Below are 22,683 nucleotides of genomic sequence, written 5' to 3' on the forward strand. Positions count from 1 at the left end.
ACTGATGAAAATCTTAACTACTGAGGGAGAAGAAAGGCAAATTCTTTTCACACAGTTCATACAGCACAAACTAATGCACTTTCTCCTAAATCATCATGCAAACTTTTTCAAATGCAAAATGCACAATGCATGTATTTTCTTTTCCCTTTCTTAATGTCAATGGATTACAAAAAGAAAGTGGTTATATAACTTTGATTTCGATTTAGAGCGAAAACAAACAAGTTTGTCCAAAATCAAAAGACACCTTAAGATTCACTTGCTTAATCACTGGAAATACATGAAATCAAACCATACTGACGAAAGTAAAATGACTAATCAGCTATGGACAGCAAACAAGCTAACTCTTTAGACCAGCAAAATGCCTAACACAGGTTCAGATCTAAGAGGCCAAAAGCAAGACTAGTTTACTCTTCGTTATGGGAAATTGTAAATGAGTAAGAAATACAAAGAAAAAGTACAATTTCGTTATATAACAGAGGCAGAATGATGGCAAGTAATATTGGTTTCAGAACAGGTGCAAGACTGGTAACTGGCAGCCAAATCAATGGTGAAAACAGGCAAGAGAAAGGGAGGAAACCCCAAATGCACTAGGAAAATTTGGGCCAACGCAGGTGCTGCACAGCCAAACTGGCTCTCAGCGCAGGTAGCCCCTTCGGGACCTGCGTTGCAAAGCAGGTAGCCTGTGTACTACCTGCTTTGGAAAACGAGAATTGCGTTTTCACAGTTTTCGGGTCATAATTTTCTCAAAAATGCACGGTTTTTGCTCAAATCAGAAACAATCAGTCAAGCACACTCAAAGGGATGATTAGGAAGGTAAAAAGCTATCACTAAGAGCTTACAAGGATCTTTGTAGATCAGCTCTTCAAATCATGAACTTGCTCAGAAATGAGCCAGAGCAGCTGCCCTCTACTTCGCTTTTGATATAGTCAAAAGCTTTTCGATTTGGTACTCTTTTGTTCAGGAAATGAATAGCAAAATACTACAAACACAATCAAACGGATACGATCCCCAGTGGAGTCACCAGTTTGTTGTAGGGAAAAGTATCCGACTCGGATGACCCTATCCCACTCTAAGGGTGATAGTTCCTTAGCAACAACTGTAAAACAAACTACTTAAGGTTTACTTCTTTATGAAAGCAAAAGAGAATGGAGAAATGCACTAACCGTTGCCTTGCGCTTAATGTCGAATCCAAACTCTTCTCTTTGGCCGCTTGCTCCTAGCTCCTTGTTCTTTTGCTTGCCTAGCTACAATTAGATCCTGCAAAATAACAAAGAAGGAAACTACAAGAGGCATGCAATCATAACTGGTTCATGGATTAGTGTAAACCAAACATGCAATCATCACAATATATTATTGAAACAAGAGCACATAGAAGAACCTCAATAGCTTTTATTAATGAAGAAGTAAAGGTTCTGAGAGTATTGCAACCATTGAAGGCTCCAACCCAGCAACACCTCCCAGCAGAAAGAATTGCTCCTCTTCACCTCTCTCAAACAATCACCCAATAACTCAATAGTGAAACCAACAGCATATCATTACTTTGCACAAAATTCCAGCCTCTTGAGCTCATAGGAGAGAGCTCAATATATAGATGAATTGAGAAAGGATGAGTCAGCTTGCAACTGATGTGTAGCTGCCTTGTGTCCTCTCTCTCTTCAGTTAATCTTTAGTTGATCTTCAGTTCTTGAGTCCACTTGGAGAACCTTGCTTCCACTTGGAGAAACAGAGCCTCTGACTCATCACAAGGCGAAATCCCTGATCCAAGTGTCATTTTTGGAAGATTCCAAAGCAATGACTCATTGTGCCACTTGTCCCATCCCGCTCAGCGCAGGTGGCCTTTGTTCCACTTGCTTTGCAACGCAGGTACACCATGGAGCAACTGAGTTTCAGCGCAGAAACCTAGTGGAGCACCTGCTTTGATTTCAGGATTGCTTGTTTTTTAGTGTTTTCAGGTGGAGAACTAATCTGAGAGCTGTTGGTTTGCTGACCTTGTTCCTCTAGGGGTAGGAACATCATGTTTAGGGAACTTTGGATCCCTTGGATTATTGACAATTCATGCTTGTTGCTGTAAGGCACAAAATTGTCTATAACACATGGGATCAGACTGAGGTGAAGACAAGCCCAAGGAGACAAGAGAAATCAGCCCTTTGAAGAGAACTTATCTATTGTTGAAGTTTAATTGACTTGGTCAAGATGTATACCTCATACTTTAATATTGAGGAGAAGTTGTATGAATCATTAAATTTTACTCCATGGAGGGATTTATCTTTGGAAGAGAATTATGTGATGGAATATGTTGAAGGTAAGGTACCCGAGCCTTTAGAAAGTGCTTCTACTACTATAAAATCTAAGTACAAGAAATGTGATATCAAATCCAAGAAAATTACTATTGATTCTTAGAGCGATCATTTGATCACTTATGTTTCAAAGTTGAAGATGTCTAAGGAAATGTATGATAAGTTGGTTGGGATGTGTGAAGTCATCAAGTTGAGTTAAATTCTTCCCTTGAAAAATAAACTCAAGGACATAAATATGAACAAGGGAGAGACCATCCAATCATACTTCATGAGGATCTACCAACTCAAGGATCAACATTTGACTGCTGTAGAGATTGTATCTAATATAGTGCTAGTGTTGATCACCCTTTGAGGTCTTCCTATGATATGGGAGATATTTATTACAACCATTGTCAACAATGGCAGGTTTCCTTCATTTGATGAGCTATTGGGCAATTGCACTCAAGAGGAGACTAGGATGATCTCTAGAGGAAAAATTCAGTATCATGAAGAGGGAGAACCCACTGCATTTATTGATTAAGCCAAGAAGAGGAAAAAAAGAGGAGAACCATCTAACTAAAGAAAGCCTACTCTATCATCCAAATACTCCCATAGAAAAGTTAGAAGGGACATGTTAAAAGTTCAATGCTACAATTGCAACATGCATGGTAATTATGCTCAATATTTTTCGGGTAATGGTAATTCTCCAAGGTCCAAAAACAACAATTTTGGCTATAACAACAACAAGTCTAACAATAAAAGAAGAGAAGCTCCTTCTACTCATGAAGAAGGTCATTATCCTCAAAAGATATCAAGAAATCCAAGGTATGGAAATAATGCAGCTGAAACTCAATCTAAGTGCTTTCTTGTTTCTTCTCTTTCTAGTTCCTCTCCTCCATATTCTTTTGATAGTTGGCTGGTATTCTAGAAATTTCATTGGCTATAGAGAAGTCCTCTCAAAACTGGTTGAGAGGGAGTCTGATATGAAGATAATTCTTAGGGACAGTTCTACATATCCTGTGAAGGGATTTGGATTTGTTTCTTTTCACTTTAACTATGGTCAATCACACATCTACATGATGTCTTATATGTGTCTGGATTGAAGAAGAAACTTGTCTCGATTTATGCCATGGAAGATGAGGGTTCTAAGGTTACATTCGTTAATGGGAATGTCCTTCCTTGGCCAAGGAGAACTAGCATGAGAGATGCCTTCACACTTGGGGAGAAAAATTACGGCCTATATAAAGTCCGTGGAATCCTTATGTGAGCCTTGGTTCATGATGCTTCTCATTACTGTGAGTTGTGGCACTGAAGATTTGCTCACCTTAACTATGAATCTTTTCCTTACGTGAAAAATATGGTTTCTGGAATGTCTGAGGTTTAAGTAAATCATGATGGAGTTTTCCAGGGATGTGCAAGTGGAAAGAAGGTGAAGGGACCATTCCCTTTTAGTAAAAACAAGACGAATGGGATACTTCAACTCATACATTATGATCTATGTGGACCTATGCTAGTGACTTCTCTTGGTGGCTACTTGTACTATATAATTTTTGTGGATGACTTCTCCCACAAGACATGGATTTTCTTCTTAAATAAAACGGACCAAGCATTTGATATGTTCAGGGAATTCAAGGCTCTGGTGGAAAATCAAACAGGGAAGAAGATAAAAAAAATAAGGTCTGACAATGGAGGATAATTTACTTCAAATGAATTCATTTACTTTTGCAAGAAATCTAGAATCAAGAAGGAGACCATTGTACCTTACAACTTATAGAAAAATGGAGTAACTGAAAGGAAGAACAAGGCTATCATGGAAGCAACTAGAGCCATGTTGCATGATCAAAAGTTGCTGAAGTTTCTATGGGGAGAAGTTGCAAACATTGTTGTTTATTTTCAAAACAAGACTCCTCATCAAGCCTTAGGTGACAAGACTCCCAAAGAGGAATTCTCAGGTGAAAAGCACAAAGTTGGAAATTTGAGGATCTTTGGTTTCCCCATCTATTTTCATGTGCCAAAAGAGAAGAGTGCATCGTTGGAAGCTTCAGAAAAGAAAGGTACTTTTGATGGTTATTGTGAAAATTCTAATAGTCTTATAGAATATATGTACTTGGTCAAAGGAATATAGATTTTAGCAGGGATGTGACATTTGATGAAGATGGTGCCCTTGGAAAATAAAGGGGAAATACTTCCCCTAGTAATGTTTGAAGAACGAACGATGTCAATGATGAACAAGAAGAGTCTCCTATGCATGAGCCAAAGCCCGATCTTGTTGATGATGATCCTACGGAACCCATGGACCCCTTCGATCCCCTTTCATGTGGTCCTTCTGCCAGGAAAATACCATTATGGCTTTGTGACACTTTACAGGATGCTAAGGGACATGCTAGTAAAGACGCATTGAAAGATAAAGTATGAAAGAATGTTATGGACAACGAATATGAGTCCATCATGAAGAACGATGTGTGGAAAGTGGTTCTAAGTCTCAAAGGGAAGTCTATCGTGACTTCTAAATGGATATAAAATTAAGGATGATGCTAATGGAAGTGTTGAAAAGTACAAGGCGAGGTTCATGGCTAAAGGATTCTCCTAGAAAGAGGGAGAAGACTATGATGAGATCTTTGCATTGGTTCCCAATATACCACCATCTGATCTATAATTGCTCTTGTTGCTAGCGAGGGATAGTTACTTCACCAAATGGATGTGAAGACTGCATTTCTTCATGGAATTCTCAAGGAAGAAGTCCACTTGGAGGAACCACAGGGCTTTGAGGAGCATGACATGAAGACTCATGTATGTAAGCTGAAGAATGCACTCTAAGGATTAAAGAAAACCCCCTAGGGATTAGTATCCCTACATTGATAGTTATCTAATGAATCTTGGATTTATGAGAAGCAAAGTTGATTTGAATCTCTACTTAATTGTTGTCAAAGGTATGCCCCTAATTTTTGTTCTATATGTTGATGATTTATTCTTTATAGGTGGAAAGCATCTTATTCTCGAATGTAAGAGGGATATGACCTCTGGGTTTGAGATGAAATACCTTGGTTTGATTCACTACTTCTTAGGCTTAAAGGTGTGGCAAAGACCCAATGAGATTTTCCTTTTTTAAGGTAAATATGTTGTCAAGTTGTTGGAGAGATTTGGTATGGCAGAATGCAATTCCATGGCCACATTGATGGAGATGAATTTTAAGAAGCTATGAAGTGAAGTTTTGGTACCTGAATTGGAAAATCATTTTGAGTACCGATATTTTATTGGGACACTGATGTTCTTGGTAAACACTAGTCCAAACATATGTTTTTCTATCAACACTCTGAGCCAATTTATGACAAATCCACTACATGCACACTAGGTTACTGCTAAGCATATGCTAAGATACTTTCATGGGACTATTAATATTGGACTAAGATATATTATCAAAGATGTGAGACTACAGGGATACAGTGATGTTGATTAGGCCAAATATGTTGATGACAGGAAGAGCACATCAGGGTGTTGTTTTAGTATGGGGTCTGCCATGATATCTTGAATGAGCAGGAAGTAGAAGTTTGTTGCCTTTAGTATGGCTGAGGTTGAGTACATTGCTACTAGCATGGCTAAATATGAGGAAATATTGTCGAGGAAGATCTTTGGAGGGATATTTGAGCAGGTAATAAATACGAATATGATATATTGTGACAAAAGAGTGGGATATGACTTTCAGAGAACCCTATATTCCACAATAGTTCAAGCATATTGATATCCAAATCACTATATCCGTGACATGGTATAGATAGGAGTTGTAAGACTCCATCACATTTCAATTGATGAGCATGTAACATACATACTTACCAAGCCTTTGTCAAAAGGGAAGTTCTTGGTCATCAAAGAGCAGCTTAGACTGGTGGATGTGACCCTTCCACGAATTGGTCATGGATGATCCAGAACACTGAGCTATGCTTTTCCATATTATTGAGCTCGAGAAGGGGAATGGAGCCGGAGAGTTCCTGCTTTTGAGGGAACTCATGGAAAATAGGATGTGTGCAATCCTTACCTCCCATAGTAAGTGGTATCATGCCTATTTTCACAATAATATGCGTCTAATACTTACATGTGGTAAGTGGTATCTCCTCTATTGTCGAGTATACCCCAGTTGAATCTTATGCACAAGATGGGATTGCTGGGATTGCCACCCATATGGACAATGGGTGAGGAGACTTGGGATGTGTCTAATCCTTACCTTTCATAGTAAGTGGTATCTCCCCCAAGTTAGAGGATGCAGGTGTTCTACCACTTTATTATTGAGGGTCAAGGTGAGAAGATCATCAGATAATACGATGTGTGTGATCCTTACCTCTCTTAGTAAGTGGTATCCTTCCTATTGTCATTGGATAATGGGTGGTAGATTAATCTCCCCTACGATGATTCTTCTTCTATAGATCGGGGCACCATTGTTCGGTAGATGATCCAAGATGAGTAGACATGAGACGAGATGTGATATGATGCAGTGATGATGAGATAGGTACATTCGAAATGAGACTTATGATGCAGACATAAATTCCTTCCTAGCTGAGAGGGAGTTTTGAAAATTGGCAGCCAAGGAAGCAATTTCCCCATTTAGGAAGCCAAACAAACCCTAAGGAGACCCCACTTGCCCTTGGAAAAGTTAAATTTTCACATGGGAAAATATTAATTTTTAATTTGGAACCAAGTAACCTAAAAAAGTACAAGTCAACATAAAGGAGAAATTCTTCCACCTAAAACACATAACAATACGCATCAATTGGCATCACTTGGAGGCATCAACACACACATCATTTCATCTTCTATTGGTTTGATCTGGTCTGAAATTATAGGGTCTGATATCGCACATGCGAAGAGGGGAGAATGAAATATGTTGACCAAATTTGACTTCTATTTTGAGACCTTTGGCCAATGTTGACTTTGGGTGATTTGAATTTATTTTTGGGTTTGTTCTTGGAGGTTGAATTTAGGGAAAGGATGACTAATTTTTTTTGGGAACTTTGACTAGCGTTGACTACAGATCTAAAGCTATGGTTTCTATACGGTTGACTTTGACCTTGACCAATTTTTGAGGTAGATCTTTTGGACTATTTTGACATAGTTTGAATGGGCAAAAGAGGTTGCATTATTTAAACAGTTGACCAAATTTTTTGGAGCATATTTGACCATTGAATTTAACAAGTTAAGGTTACGTTGATTGTTGTTGACTTTGACTTTGGCAGAGCTAAAAAACTGCAGACTTGTTATTTGACCAGATTTGTCTTCTGTCTCATATTTTGATTAGACATTTGATTAGTTGACTTGAAAGTCAAGGATTTGACCTTTGATTAGTTGTTGGACGTACTCGGACTATGTATCTCTGCTAAACATTTGATGAACATCTAATAATTTGGTTGGGTTTTCCCATGGACTTTAACCTAAATCTTTGTGTCTTAGTTGATCTTTGTTGTCTTCTATTGTGTATATTGTGTTGACACCTAATCATAGGGATTGGATGAACAACTATAAATAGCGTAAATAAATAATAGAGAAAATGGAGAGTCATTGGGAGATGAAACTCAACAGTCACTCCCTCATTTATATAATAATGAATAGCCTAAATGAATAACATAATCTCATTTGAGGAGTTACCTCCTGGCCTGACATGGTACTAGATCCAGTTCTAATTTTAGCTTTCCTCCCTTTGTAACTCCCTCATGTTCTGCCTATTTTTGCAGAACTGTCACCTTCTTTGCATCTTGTACACCTGTGCCGGTGATTTCTCTGTCTTATCCCTGCAAGATTCTATGCATATTGAATTCACTACTCTAAATGCAGTGGGAGTGCTGAAGGGTCGATTTGCTGCATTGAGGCATTGCTTTGTCTACTGTGAAGACTGGAGCCAGTTGTTATAGACATTTTTGTGCCTTACAACTATAAGCATGAAATGTCCATAATCCAAGGGATCCAAAGTCCCTAAAGATGTTGTTACAGCTCCTAAAGGAACAAGGTCAACCAATGACAACTTCTCCCAGAAGTTCTCCACCAAAAACCACTCAAAAACAGTCAAGTCAGGATCAATTCAAGTGCTCCACTAGCTGCCTGCATTGCAAAGCACCCCAGTACACTGTCTATGTGCGTTGCAATGCACTTGAATGCACTACCCAGGTGCGTTGAGCGGGAAATGACAAGTGGCAGAGTCATTCAACGAGGTGGAAAGACCATGGAAGCTTCCATAATCTTCTCCAATGACACTTGCCTCACTGAATTCGACCAAGTGATGAGTAAGAGGCTCTCAGTCTCCAAGTGGAAGCAAGAACTGAAAGAGAGAAGCCACAAGTCAAAACATAAGCTGACTCATCCTCTCTGCTTACATCTATATATGGATCCCTCATCCCATAGATCCAAAGGCTGGAATTTTGTACTTTGCAGAGAATTGTTGTTGGTTTGAGATTGAGATTAGTACATTGGGTGATTTATGCTTTGTTGGAGGAGAGGAAGGGATTCCTTTGCTGGGAGGTAGATGCTGGATCAGAACTCACTTGGTTGTATCTCCTCTTGGACTTTCTTATTCTATCAATAAACTATTTGGGTTTCTCCTACATGCTGTGTATCAATGATGTTTTGTTATATTTGCATGTTTAGCTTAATCTGATCTTGAGCTTTTTATGAATGTATATATATATCTTCGTGTATTTTCTCTCTCTTGTGATCTTGCAGGAATTCGGTGAAGCTGGGCCGGTAAGGGAGCAGGGAGCAGGGAGCTATTGAAGAGAGGAGCGATTGGATCAACAAACTAGCGAAAGACACAAGTTAGTTACATCCTTTCTCCTCATTTACATCTCATAAAGAAGAAATACTCAAGTAGTTTTCCTTGTTTGTTGCTAAGGCACTATCACACCTTATAGTGGGATAGGGGCGTTCTGAATAGATACTTTTCCCAACAACAAATTGGCGACTCCGCTGGGGATCGTATCTAGTTAGTTTATTTGTGTTTCTATTGTTGTTCTTCTCATAAACTTAGGAGTGGAGAATCGAACTGCATTTGCTATTTACGAATGCAAAGTAGAGATCTGCCGCTCTAGTCCACTCACTGGGCCTGTTTATGATCTGAACAAGCAGATCCACAAATGCTCTAACTGCCCTTGGTGATAGCTCTTAGTCCTCCTTTAAATCATCCTCCTAATTGTACCTTATTGATAGCTTTTATCCGGTCAAAAACCTCAGATCAAACTGCAAACTGTGACCTAGAACCCAGAGACAATTCTCGTTTCTGCTTCAGCGCAGGCTCTGTGAAGAGACTCTGCATTCCAATGCAGGTCCCGAGAGGGCTACCTGCGCTGCAATTTAGTTTCTCTGTTCTGCAAGTGCGCTGATCAGCCTTTGCCCTGTGCAGCTGTGGTTCTTTGCATCCTTGTGTTCAGTTTTATCTCTGTTTTTTGTAGCCTGTTATCAGTGTGTGTACCTATCTGAAAACCCATTTTATCTGCCTTAATTCTGCCTCAGTTGTATAAAAGAAACTGTATTTGTTTTTGTGTATTTTTTACATCATTTGCAGTTTCCCATTACAAAAGTAAACTAGTCATACTGTCGCCCTTAGATCTAGACCTGTCATAAGTGTCGTTTTGATCTTAGGAGTAAGTTTGTTTGTTGTTGACAGTTGATTGCGCTTTTACTTTTGTCTTTTGGTTTGAATTTATGAATTTCTAGTGTCGAAACAAGTGTTTACTTCAAAATCATAAAGTGTCGTAATCGTCTTTTTGATTTCAAAAAGAAACTTGTTTGTGTTTTCACTTGAAATCGAATTCAAATTTTGTACAACAGCTTTCTTTTTAGGCATCAATATTAAGAAAGTGAAAACAAATACATGCATTTGTGCATTTGCATTTTGATAGTTTGTATGGTTTGATTTAGGAAAAGTGCATTTACAGTGTGCTCTTTGCTCTTTGAGAAAATATTGTGTCTTTCTTTTCCCCTTGTAGCTAGGATTTTCATTGTTGAAAAGAGATAAATGCTTGCTTATCATCTTTAGACTGCATTTAGGAATTGTATATACATCTCGTGGTGATCCAAAAAGGCAAACTTCTAAGAAATATCAACCTAAAATAAATTGAATGAACTTAACAACGCTTTGTAACTTAACACACAACATAGAGGTCTAGGCTAGAGACGTGTTCCGGCGTCGTAAAACGTGGTGACTGTCAATCTCACTGATGGTTGGGTGATTCCTCCTGAGAGACGATAAGCACCAGTACGGATTGTGCTCCCACGTACCGTCGAGTATATATTGGGAGACCCCTATAGGCATAAAACCTTTATCCATAGGAAGCCGTATCGGTCGCCCTACTGATCGCAATGCACTGAACACAACATTCGGGAAGATTGACCGCCCGTACCTTAAAAAGTATTCTGCGGTTTTGCGAAAAGTTTGGTGCACCCTCTACCTAGAACTCCAGAGCAGTCCCTTTCGTTCCTTTTCAGACTCCTTAACGGAAAAGGTCCATCTGAGCACTTGTCACTTCAGGCTCATTAAAAATCGAAGGAGACTAGAGTCATCTTTTGCTTTTTCTCAACTCTTTAAAATTGAAAAAGCAAGTTGTGTCCAAGCGTCGTTAAAATTTATTTTAAACGGAATATTCATACCCTTTTTCCTACGTTGATCTTTAGGTTGAGAAAATGGAGCCTACCAACCAAGGAATTCCCCTTGGTGGAAATCCTAGTCCCTTCTCCTCTTGGGGAGATGTTGGTGTGCCCCATATGGCCACATTGTCGCTTCCAGGACTGACAATTGGCTTGTCGGTCTGGCTCTTCTCAACCAATGTCATTCAGAACACCACTATTCATGAACAGTCGAATCAGCAGTTAGACCAGTCCAGAGTTACCCACCAGCCTTCTACCTCCTCTAATTCTTCCTCTCTCCCTTCCTCTTCGCTTGACGGAACTGGTAAAACTAAAAACCAAGTTCCTAAGGAGAAGAAGGAAAATAAGAAGAAAGAGAAGAAGAAGAAGGAGCCAAAGGCGACTGGGGGCAAACCAGTGTCGTCTAATGAAAATCCACACACAGCACTGACTAGGCCTAAATCGCCATGTGTCATATGCAAGGGAGACCACTTTCACAGAGATTGTCCCTGCATCCCTCGGATACTAAGGGACTGGTCTCCCCATTTGCACAATCCAGTGGCGTCAACCTCTGATAGCCATGTTGAAAGCGCACCATCAACTAGCGAAAGTGAAGTCCCAGGACAGAAAGGGAGAGCTAGATCTCCCTGTAAACTGTGCGAAGGCAATCACGCCATCCACCGTTGTCCCTTCTTAGACGAGGCTAAAAGAGTCTTGGATGATCATCCAGTTTCACCGTTACGACTCCCTCCTGGATATAAGAAGCTCTTGCCAAGTCCTTCGTTAGTTGAGAATCCAGCTGGCCCGCTCAAGTGGTCAGCTGAAGCGCCGGTCATTGAAGATGAACCAGCTGAATCCATACCCGACGAAAGTCAAAAGGTCGAGGCGACAGTTGACCCGGTCTTGCCTTCAGAGGTTTTATCTTCGAATGATACACTCACTGAGGAGAATAAGGATGACACCATCCAAATTCTATTCATCAACATAGACTCCGATGAGCACGGGGGCAATTCCCCAATTCCTTTATCGTAGGAAGGAAGTTCGTTAGAGTGATACCCGGCCATTTACTCGGTCCCACCACCAAGCAACTTAGTTGTCTCCTTCGACTGGAACCAATTAGGCAGACCCCGTTTGCCAGCAAGCATACCTTTCAGAATTATCGTCCAAATATACAGAATGGTCATGGCTGGCACCATCATTGATGAGGGGGCATCTGTGAGTATCCTTTCCTCTATTGCTTGGAAAGCGCTTGGTTCGCCATCGCTTTTGCCTGAAATGAGAAATCTGATAGGCTTTGATAAAGGAACCAATCGACCTTTAGGGATCCTCCCCAATGTGCCCATAACATTGAAAGGGAAGACCATTCAAATGAACGTGATGGTCGTTCAAGGACCCTTGGATTATAACCTACTCCTTGGACGAGACTATATATATTGCATGGGAGCCGTCGTCTCCTCACTCTTTAGAGTAATGTGTTTTCCGCACGAAGGAAGAGTGGTCAAGCTCGTGGACCAGCTTTCATTTCCCGGATCACGCATCGCAAATAGTCATATACCATCCCTAAATGGTCTCTTCACGCAAGAAATGTCTCAACCCACGGTCCATCCTCCCGATGAGCGCGAGTAATTCAGAGGGATATGACTGGAACCCAGGGGGCATGCGTCCTGGTCTGCTTCGGCAGGAAAACTTCGGGTATAGGGTAGGTTTCCGCAGGAGAATATGACTAGTCTATACCCCGTCCGTCTTGGAAGAGGGGTTATTCTAGAATAAGATTCTTTTGTCAAAGTTATGTGTTTGGCGCTCGTTGTCACTCACCTTTGTCTATCTCGGTAGACATCGCCGAAGAAGTGTTTAGTTTGCTGTGCAAATGAGACAATCTTTGGTAACCTGAAAGAGGTAGGCCTTTCCTGGTAGAACAAATGTTTTATCTGCAAATTGAGGGGTAACCTTGAAATCATACTTTATACCTGGGGGCATGCAAACCTTTTGGAGTGCAAGCAAAGAGCAGTTATTTATCTGTTTTTGGGGTTAGTCGTTTCCTAACTTGCATAAAGAAAGGATTCCGGAGCAAAGCTTTGTAAGGCGCAAGCTCCATAAAAAATGGAATCTTACATGAGACATTCTTATCATATGACTGGATAATCGAGCAGTTTTAGCACATAGTTCATGCTCGTTAAAAAAAAATAAACATAAGATCGAGCAAGTGTTTCAACCCGCGTTTAAGCTCGTTAAAAAATGAACTATCCTCCGGTAAATAGCCACCGTGAATGTAACATTATCAGCCATTAAAGCCTTGGTCATGTTTGCACCGTCACGTCCACTTTTCTATTGGCTGATCATTCACCTCCATATGATTGTTTACCCATTTTGAGGAACAGCTGCGAAGAGTGATTTCACTAGCCATCCTTGTAACACTGCCGTGCTTGGAAAATTCCAACCCTTACCTGGAATCAACTGCTACCCATTTTATCACTCGTTCCTCAAAAGACGAGTCTTCTTTAAGCTCTTTTCATTTGACTCATAAAATATGAAAATATTGCCGAGTTTTGGCCTCCCAGCTCGTTAAAGCGACCGAAAGAGCTATCCCTCCTCTAGATTTTAATCTTTTTGGCCCTGAGGGATTATTGCACAAAAAGATCGAGCGCTTGTTTTGTTCGGCTCGTTAAAACTATCGAAAATTCATCCCTTCTGTATTGTTTTATACTTTTTCGGACTTAAGGGATTAGATGACGAAAAAGGATTTCCGGAGTTAACTTTACGTACCTTTTCAGACTCTCTAAAAATGAAAAGGACCGAGTTATCTTTGTCGTTAAACTCGTTAAAAACATTAATAGCGACAAACTTGTCTTTAGATGAGAACGAGTTTCACTATTGCTAGGCTCGTTAAAACATAGCGATGGGTTTGCCCGAAGGGCAAATTATAAAACAAGCATATGTTATCCTCCTCAAGCTTGACAAAAATAAAGAGGTACTGGTCAGCAATGACTGGGGAAAATTGGGAAGAAACTCAAAGAACCTTTATTGGTAGCAAGTCGCTCTTGAACATGACACTTTCACTCCGTGCCTGAGTCGGGTTGGGTTGTTTCATTCACCGGTCACATCACCATGGTCTCGCCATACCTTCCACTTTTGGGGTAAATGCTACCAATCCATCACATAAGTGTCGCCGATATGTTCAAGAGAAGTCATCCAGAGAAGTCAACCGTGTCCCATCCACTACCATACATTATACTTCATTCTTTCATGACCGCCACCCTGAACCATATATCATCAGATCATTTTCACCTCCATCAAAATCATTTGCTCCATTCCGTGTCACTGATGTGGGATACATCAAGGCCCTCCTTTGACGGATCGCTTCTTGTCGACATCAGCTCATTATCCAAGAAGTTGATCTAGGAACACCCCCTTCAGTACTTTGAAGCTTGCATGCCTCAATGGCAAGTTTCTCACTTCCGGCGACAGGTATACATAAATGACCTTCGACCGAAAGATTTTGCATGGTGTTCGACGCCAAGTCCTTTATTCACACCACGTGAATTGTACTGCAGTACCTTGAGGGTCATTATCATTATCGGTGATTCCTCTCGCGCTTGTTAACAGTTTACATCATTGACTGGTAATCAAGCGATGTCTTTCCATGTTCGACTTCAAAACATTTCTCACATGGATCGACTTGTACTTAGAGTGAAGATCGGACGAGATTGAAGACCCCGGATCTAGTTTCATCCATCCGGGCTGCGATATATATTCAGGAAAAATAAAGACATTGACATGTACAACATTGCAGAACAGATAATCATCCTACCAAAAGGATGATGATTTCATCAGAATCATCAGTCTACCATCAGACGATTGTCTGTCCTATGTACATAAAAATGAATTTATAAAGTTGAGCATGGGAATGCCCGCCTCAGCTAGATCATGAAAACAGTATGAAAAATAATGTATTGTATTGTATCTTATTACAGGTCTCCTCCCAGCATTGGATGAACTTCGGATCCTCCTAATAAAGCATTTCACCCGATAAACGGCCTCATACTTTAGGGGGCAACTGTTATAGAAATTTTTGTGCCTTACAGCTATAAGCATGAAATGTCCATAATCCAAGGGATCCAAAGTCCCTAAAGATGTTGTTACAGCTCCTAAAGGAACAAGGTCACCCAATGACAGCTTCTCCCAGAAGTTCTCCACCAAAAACCACTCAAAAACAGTCAATTCAGGATCAATTCAAGTGCTCCACTAGCTGCCTGCGTTGCAAATCACCCCAGTACACTATCTAGGTGCGTTTCAACGCACTTGAATGCACTACCCAAGTTCGTTGAGCGGGAAATGACAAGTGGCAGAGTCATTCAACGAGGTGGAAAGACCATGGAAGCTTCCAGAATCTTCTCCAATGACACTTGCCTCACTAAATTCGACCAAGTGATGAGTAAGAGGCTCTCAGTCTCCAAGTGGAAGCAAGAACTGACAGAGAGAAGCCACAAGTCAAAACATAAGCTGACTCATCCTCTCTGCTTACATCTATATATGGATCCCTCATCCCAGAGATCTAGAGGCTGGAATTTTGTACTTTGCAGAGAATTGCTGTTGGTTTGAGATTGAGATTAGTACATTGGGTGATTTATGATTTGTTGGAGGAGAGGAAGGGATTCCTTTGCTGGGAGGTAGATGCTGGATTGGAACTCACTTGGTTGTATCTCCTCTTGGACTTTCTTATTCTATCAATAAACTATTTGAGTTTCTCCTACATGCTGTGTATCAATGATGTTTTGTTATATTTGCATGTTTAGCTTAATCTGATCTTGAGCTTTTTATGAATGTATATCTATATCTTCGTGTAGTTTCTCTCTCTTGTGATCTTGCAGGAATTCGGTGAAGCTGGGCCGGTAAGGGAGCAGGGAGCAGGGAGCTATTGAAGAGAGGAGCGATTGGATCAACAAACTAGCGAAAGACACAGGTTAGTTACATCCTTTCTCCTCATTTACATCTCATAAAGAAGAAATACTCAAGTAGTTTTCCTTGTTTGTTGCTAAGGCACTATCACACCTTAGAGTGGGATAGGGGCGTTTTGAATAGATACTTTTCCCAACAACACCAGTTGCTACGTGGAATGGTCATGTGATGCCAGGAAGTCCTGTGACTGTGTGCTGGAAGGGTGGCACAGCTGGAAGCATGGATAGTTATGGCCAACACTGTGACTGCAACTACATTTGAGTCTATTATTCCCTAGAGTGTGGTTCTGGACTGAGTACGCTCTGAGTTTGGTAGAAGACCAAACGACCCTCCATTATATCAATATTTGGAGACTACTAGAAAACGCTGCATACTGTTAGTACGAATTATTTATATGCATTGAATGATTGCGTTGCTGGTCTGATATAAAAACACTAGTCTGATATCAAAATGATGTATACATTGATATTTCAATATGAATATTTTGAAAGTTTGCATATAAATCCCCGCCATATATAAATTGTTGTTCCTCAGCTCCACTCCCATAGCTCCGGTTGTCACATCGTCAAAGACTATTGGGATATTTTTCAAATTGGTTGCAAATTCACTCCTATAGTTCCGTAGACAAAATTTCGAGGTATGGTGAATGTATATGGTGTGAAGGGAATTCAACTCCTTTGAAAATGGTGGTAGTATTAAAGTTCGTTGAGATTTTTGAATGGTGATAATAGAATGAGAATTTTGGATGGTATTTTTTTTCGAATATATATTATATGGTTTATATGTTGAAACCATCATATAATATATTTGTGAGTGGAGGAATATATGCTACATTAAAAGTATTAATATAGTGAACTATTTTCCACCTAAACAAAAGATATCTAGAAAGGTTGTGTTTGTTTTGGAAATCAAAATCATTTTTTTTTTTTTGGGGGAATGCATTCACTAATATATATTGTTGGAGTAGTTCTCTCTGGGAAAGAGAACTATCGAGAATGGTCAAGGAAAATTAAACACACTCCCATTTTTAATGAGCTATGGAAAGGAGTGTGTGTTGGAGATAGAGACAAAGAACCAGAACAACCTACCTTAGATATGGAATTCACCATTTGGGAAAATATGAACAACAAGGCTTATGCATTGATTGCAGCATCAGTAAATGAAGAGGTGAGTCGCCATATTTTTCCATTTTCAAATTCTTTCGAAGCCTTACAAAAACGGAGCGAACTCTATGACTCACACTCTGCACTTGAAGTTGTTCAACTCATGATTAAATTGTTCAACCTTGAATTACAAAATGGTGATACTCTTGCTCTTGCATTAGAAGTAAATCTATTATGCATGATATCAAAGTCACTAATGTTGAACTGGGCATTCCTCTGATAGCTTTTCTCAAAGGCACTTTATCCCACTTACTCAAATTATCTTGAGTCATTGTAAGAAAATGGAAACCTCAAAGATATTACCTTTGACTCCCTTGTGAAAAAAATTGTTGAAAGAGAGAAAGCTTTTGGGAAGAAGAAAACTCCTCAGTCTTCTGAAGAGGTTGCGTGTCTTGCACATAGAGAGAAGAACCTTGCTCAAGATTCTTCTAGAGGAAGAGGTGGTCGAAGAGCAAGAGGAAGAGGAAATTTCAGAGGTAGGGGCGGCAAAAACTCTCAAGGAGAAAAGTCAGATTTATATTGCATACGTTGCAAAAGAGATGGATCACATGAAGCATCCACATGCAAGTTGCCTTGGGACAGAATTGAGCAGGAAAGAAACCAACCCAAAGGTAAAACTAATGAAAAAGAGAAAGGTAAAGCACCTGAAATCGCTCACTATGTTGTGGCACATTGTAATATGTAGTAACTTAAGACTTATTTAATGCTTCACTTGCTTCTTGGAAAAATGATTGGTTGCTTGATTCGAGAGCAACTTGCCACATGAATTTTAGAAGAGATTTTTTTGAAGAATTTATTAACAATGTTGATGGAGCAGTATACTTTGCAGACAAATCAAAACTCAAGCCATCAGGGCTTGGCACAATTAGGCTTAAATTACCTGGTCTTCTAGACTTTCTTCTACATCATGTTTTATATCTCCCACAACTGAGGAGAAACTTGTTGTCCTTGGTCCACATCCGCCAGAAAGGACACTCCATTCACATGTTTGATAGCAAGTTTGAGGTAAGAAAAGCATTAGACCACTCACTTGTCATGACAAGGATAGAAGAAGAAAGGTTTCTCAAGCTGCAGGGTACCTCTGCTCGTGCCCAAAATTTCTCATAGAATTCTCATTATGAAGAAGGTACATTTCCATCAAGTTTATTATGGCCTGCTAGATTTGGACACTTGAACTATGACAACCTCCGCTTGTTGAAGAAAAATGGTGTTACTGGTTTGCCTACAATTCCTAGGAAACTTAAGCAATGCGATACTTGTCTAGGAAAACATAGCAAACAATCTTTTCATGATTCACATTCTAGAGCACATAGAAAACTTGAACTCATTCATTCAAAATTATGTGGTCCAATGCCTATTCCTTCTGCAAATGGAAATAAATATATGATGACATTTATTGACGACTACACCAGAACGTGTTGGGTTTATTTATTGAAGAACAAACCTGATGCTTTTCAAACATTCAAGAACTTTCATACATGGATTGAAAATGATGCACAATCTCATATTGGCTCTATTCACAGTGATAATGGAAAAGAATACACTTCAAATGAATTTGAAAACTATATTCACCAACATGGGATAAAACATCAAACAACTATGCCTTATAATCCCCAAAAGAACGGAGTAGCTGAAAGAATGAATAGGACAATCTTAAATATGGTGCGCTCCATGATGTTTTTCAAAAATGTAAAATTGACGTTTTGGGTTGATGCAATTCTATGTGCTATATATGTAAAGAATAGATGTCCATCTAATGCTATTAGAAACAAGACTCCTTATGAAATGTGGTATGGACACATTCCTTCAGTAAAGAATCTCGGGTCTTTGGTTCCACATGTTATGCCTTGATACCAAAGGTACATAGAAACAAACTTGGTGTAAGAAGTCATAAGTGTATCTTCCTGGGATATTCAAACACCTCCAAAGCATACTGTCTCTATGATGAACTCAATAAAAATTTTGTTGTATCTAGAGATGTAATCTTTCTTGAATCATCCAAAACTGACAATGTTGTTGAGCAACAACTTGATCGCTTGTATAGATTCACAAATGAAAAATCATTTCAAGAATTTAATAATTAGATTCCACATCTTGAAGGGGGGATTCCTATACTAGATCAACCTATGGAATCTTCTTATGAAGCACTCTCTCCCCCATATGAAACTCCAAAAATGGATGATACTTTGAGTGATGTGATTGATAGAATTGGGAGACTCAATCTTGATTTAGCCCAACTCAATCAACTGCGCAACCTAGACCATCTCAGAAAGGCCCCCCAAAGTGGCTGACAAAGACACTTGAAAGTGTTCATCTTGATGAGGTTGGAAAGATAGGAGCTAGAAATTCAACCCAGAAAAATGGAGGTGATGTACAGATGACTTTGATTCACCTGTTGATATGGATGTTTCTTATGATTGTGAATTGAATTTGTCTACATATTTTGAACAAACTTCCTTCAAATAATCTACTTCTCATGATGAATGGAAAGAAGCAATGCAAAAGGAGTATGATTCCTTGATAAAGAATGGCACTTGGAAGCTGGTTGATCCTCCATTGGGAACCAAACCAATTGGTTGCAAGTGGGTCTACAAGAACAAGTATAAAGCTGATGGCTCACTTGACAAGCACAAATCCAGGCTTGTGGCAAAAGGTTTTGCACAGAAGGAAGGGGTCGATTATGAGGAGACTTTTCCCCCACAGCAAAATGGGCTACCATATGGACACTCTTTTCCCTGGCAGCTTAGAATGGTTGGAAAGTCCATCAAATGGATGTAAAAAATGATTTCTTGAAAGGAGATCTAAAAAACACTGTTTTTATGTCCCAGCCTGAAGGATTTGCTGTGAAAGGACATGAACATAAAGTATGCAAACTTGTGAAATCCTTGTATGGCCTCAAACAAGCACCGCGAACCTGGTATGAAAAACTAACTGAGCATCTTCTGAAACTCAATTTCAAACATTATGATCTTAATGATGCAACTTTGTTTGTCAAGAAAGTTGGCAAAAAATTTGTATATCTTGTGGTATATGTAGATGATATTTTGATGACAGGGAACAATGAGAGCTACATTGCATCCATAAAGAAGGAATTGAGTAAAGGTTTTGAAATGACTGATTTGGGCTATGTTCATTATTATCTTGGTATTGAAGTAACACAACATCCGAAGTCCATATTCCTTTCTCAAAAGAAGTACATTGGAGATCTGTTGAACAAGTTTGGCATGGCTGAATGCAATCCTATGACTACTCCAATGGAACAAAACTTAAAGCTCACATCCATTGAAGGAAAATAATTTGAGGAAAACAATTTGTTGGAATCCTCTCCAGGTTTATGCAAAAGCCTTGTGAGAGACATTGGTCTACTACAAAAAGAGTTCTAAAGTACTTGAAGGGAACTCAAGACTTTGGACTCAAGTATACACAGGTGGGCGACTTCAGCTTGATTAGATACTCTGATTCAGAATTTGATGGAGACAAAGAAACCAGGTATCTACTTCTAGTTATGCTATGAGTCTTGGATCAGGTGCTGTCTCCTAGAGATCACACAAACAATCAGTTCCAACAAATTCCACAATAGAGGCAGAATATGTGGCAGCAGCTGAGGCAACAAAAGAAATTATGTGGCTCAAGAAAATTCTGGAAGATTTACAGGTAAAACAAGTACATTCGACTCCACTCATGATTGAAAATGCTTCGGAAATAAAGTGTGCCAAGAACCCAAAGTTCCATGATCGAACGAAGCGCATCAATAAAAAATATCATCTGATTTGACATCATGTTGAGGCCAAAACATTCCATCTTCACCAGAGTTCCACTAATGAGCAGATTGTAGACATCTTCACCAAAGCACTTGGAAGAGAAAAGTTTGAAAGATTCATAACGATGCTTGGACTCACCAACATCCCTTCAGATTAAGGGGGGAATGTTGACACCTAATCATAGGGATTGGGTGAACAACTGTAAATAGTGTAAATAAATAATAGAGAAAATGGAGAATCATCAGGAGATGAAACTCAACAATCACTCCCTCATGTATATAATAATGAACAACCTAAATGAATAACATAATCTCATTTGAGGAGTTACCTCTTGGCCTGACATATTATTTATTGTTTTATCTACAATTGATTATTATCATTGGGTGATTAAAATTAATTGGAAAAAGTGATTGCTACTAAAAGAAGAATTTGTCAAAGTGATTGTTACAACATAGAACATTGAAACATTAACAAGGGCTTGGGTGGAAAAGTCTAGATAGACTAATTCTCAATTTTTTTATTCAGGAAAAGGAAAAGGATTTAACAAAGGAATTCCATAAAGGATTATATGGTGGCCATCATTAATCCAATAACACAACCCATAAGATGTTAAGAGGAGGCTATTATTGGTCCACTATATTTGTAGATGTCCACAAGTTCGTAATATATTGTTATCCTTTCCAACCATTCACATGAAAGAATAATTTAGTGGCACTCCATCTCCAAACAGTTATAATATAAGCACATGTCCAACAATCGGAGCTTGATTTCATCAAGTTCAAGGAAAATTCAAGAAATGGTCACTAATGGATGCTCACTATCATATATTACTTCTCCTAGTGGGTTGAATTAATTTCGATAAACAAGGCTACCATTAAAGTTGTCATTGACTTTTTAGGGGAAAGGATTGTCACAAGATTTGAGGTTCCAACAATTATTACAATTGATAATAACAAAGTATTCAGTTCAGTAAATTTAGTAACATTTTTCTTTGACCATGGCATTATCTTATCTCATTCGTCAAACTATTACCCACAAGGAACTAGTTTGGATGAATATAGAAATATGAATCTAATGAACATCATCAAGAATACATTTGTAGAAAAGAAGAATATTTGGGATTGAAACACCAAGTATGTTTTTTGGACTAATAAAGTGACAAAGAAAAATTGTATAGGAAAAATCCCATTTGAGCTAGTCTAAATGATGGAAGTAACACTTCCAGTTCACTTGAAGATCCAAATTTAAAAGTTCATGTAACAATTTTCTTGAGTTTTAGATTCCCTACAACACAGAATCAATTTGTTAGTGGAACTTGAAGAAAGTATAAGGCTTGCTTATGATAACCTATGGAAAAGTCAAGAAAGAACAAAGAATCAAGAAAGCTTGCTAACAAAACTTCCCGAAAGGTGACATTATTCTAGTTTGGGCCGAAAGAGGTAAAAGAATAAGTAATCATGGTAAGTTTGAAAAATTATGGTTAGGCCATCATCTAGTTGATGAAGTCAGAGATAATGATTTTTTCTATATTATCCATCTCGATGGAGAAATATTTCCCTTTCTTGTGAATGGGCAAGCTTTAAATGTATACTTCCAAGATAATATTTGATACCTAAGGGGGATCCTTGTAGTAGAGTAAGTTTTCCCTAGCTTTATTTATGTGATTTTATTTCATCATGTTGTATTTACCTTTACTTCTAGATTAGAGGCCATTTTACTTTATGCATGATTTATTAGTCGTTTTAGGAAAGGGTAAGAAACATGTAATTTATCCCTCCCTTGTATTTCATGTTTTTTTTAATGAGATTGATGTAGGTTACTAGTTAATGGAGATTATTGGGTTCTTGATAAGAGCACATGTCCCATAGTTGGAGCTATGTGTTACTCCACTTTAATTAGGGGTACCCTAAATTTTTTGAACCATGC

The sequence above is a fragment of the Pinus tabuliformis genome, chromosome 7 (assembly GCF_031772625.1).
Source record: "Pinus tabuliformis cultivar Carrire ecotype Pingquan chromosome 7, CPIR1, whole genome shotgun sequence".
NCBI classification, from domain to species: domain Eukaryota; kingdom Viridiplantae; phylum Streptophyta; class Pinopsida; order Pinales; family Pinaceae; genus Pinus; species Pinus tabuliformis.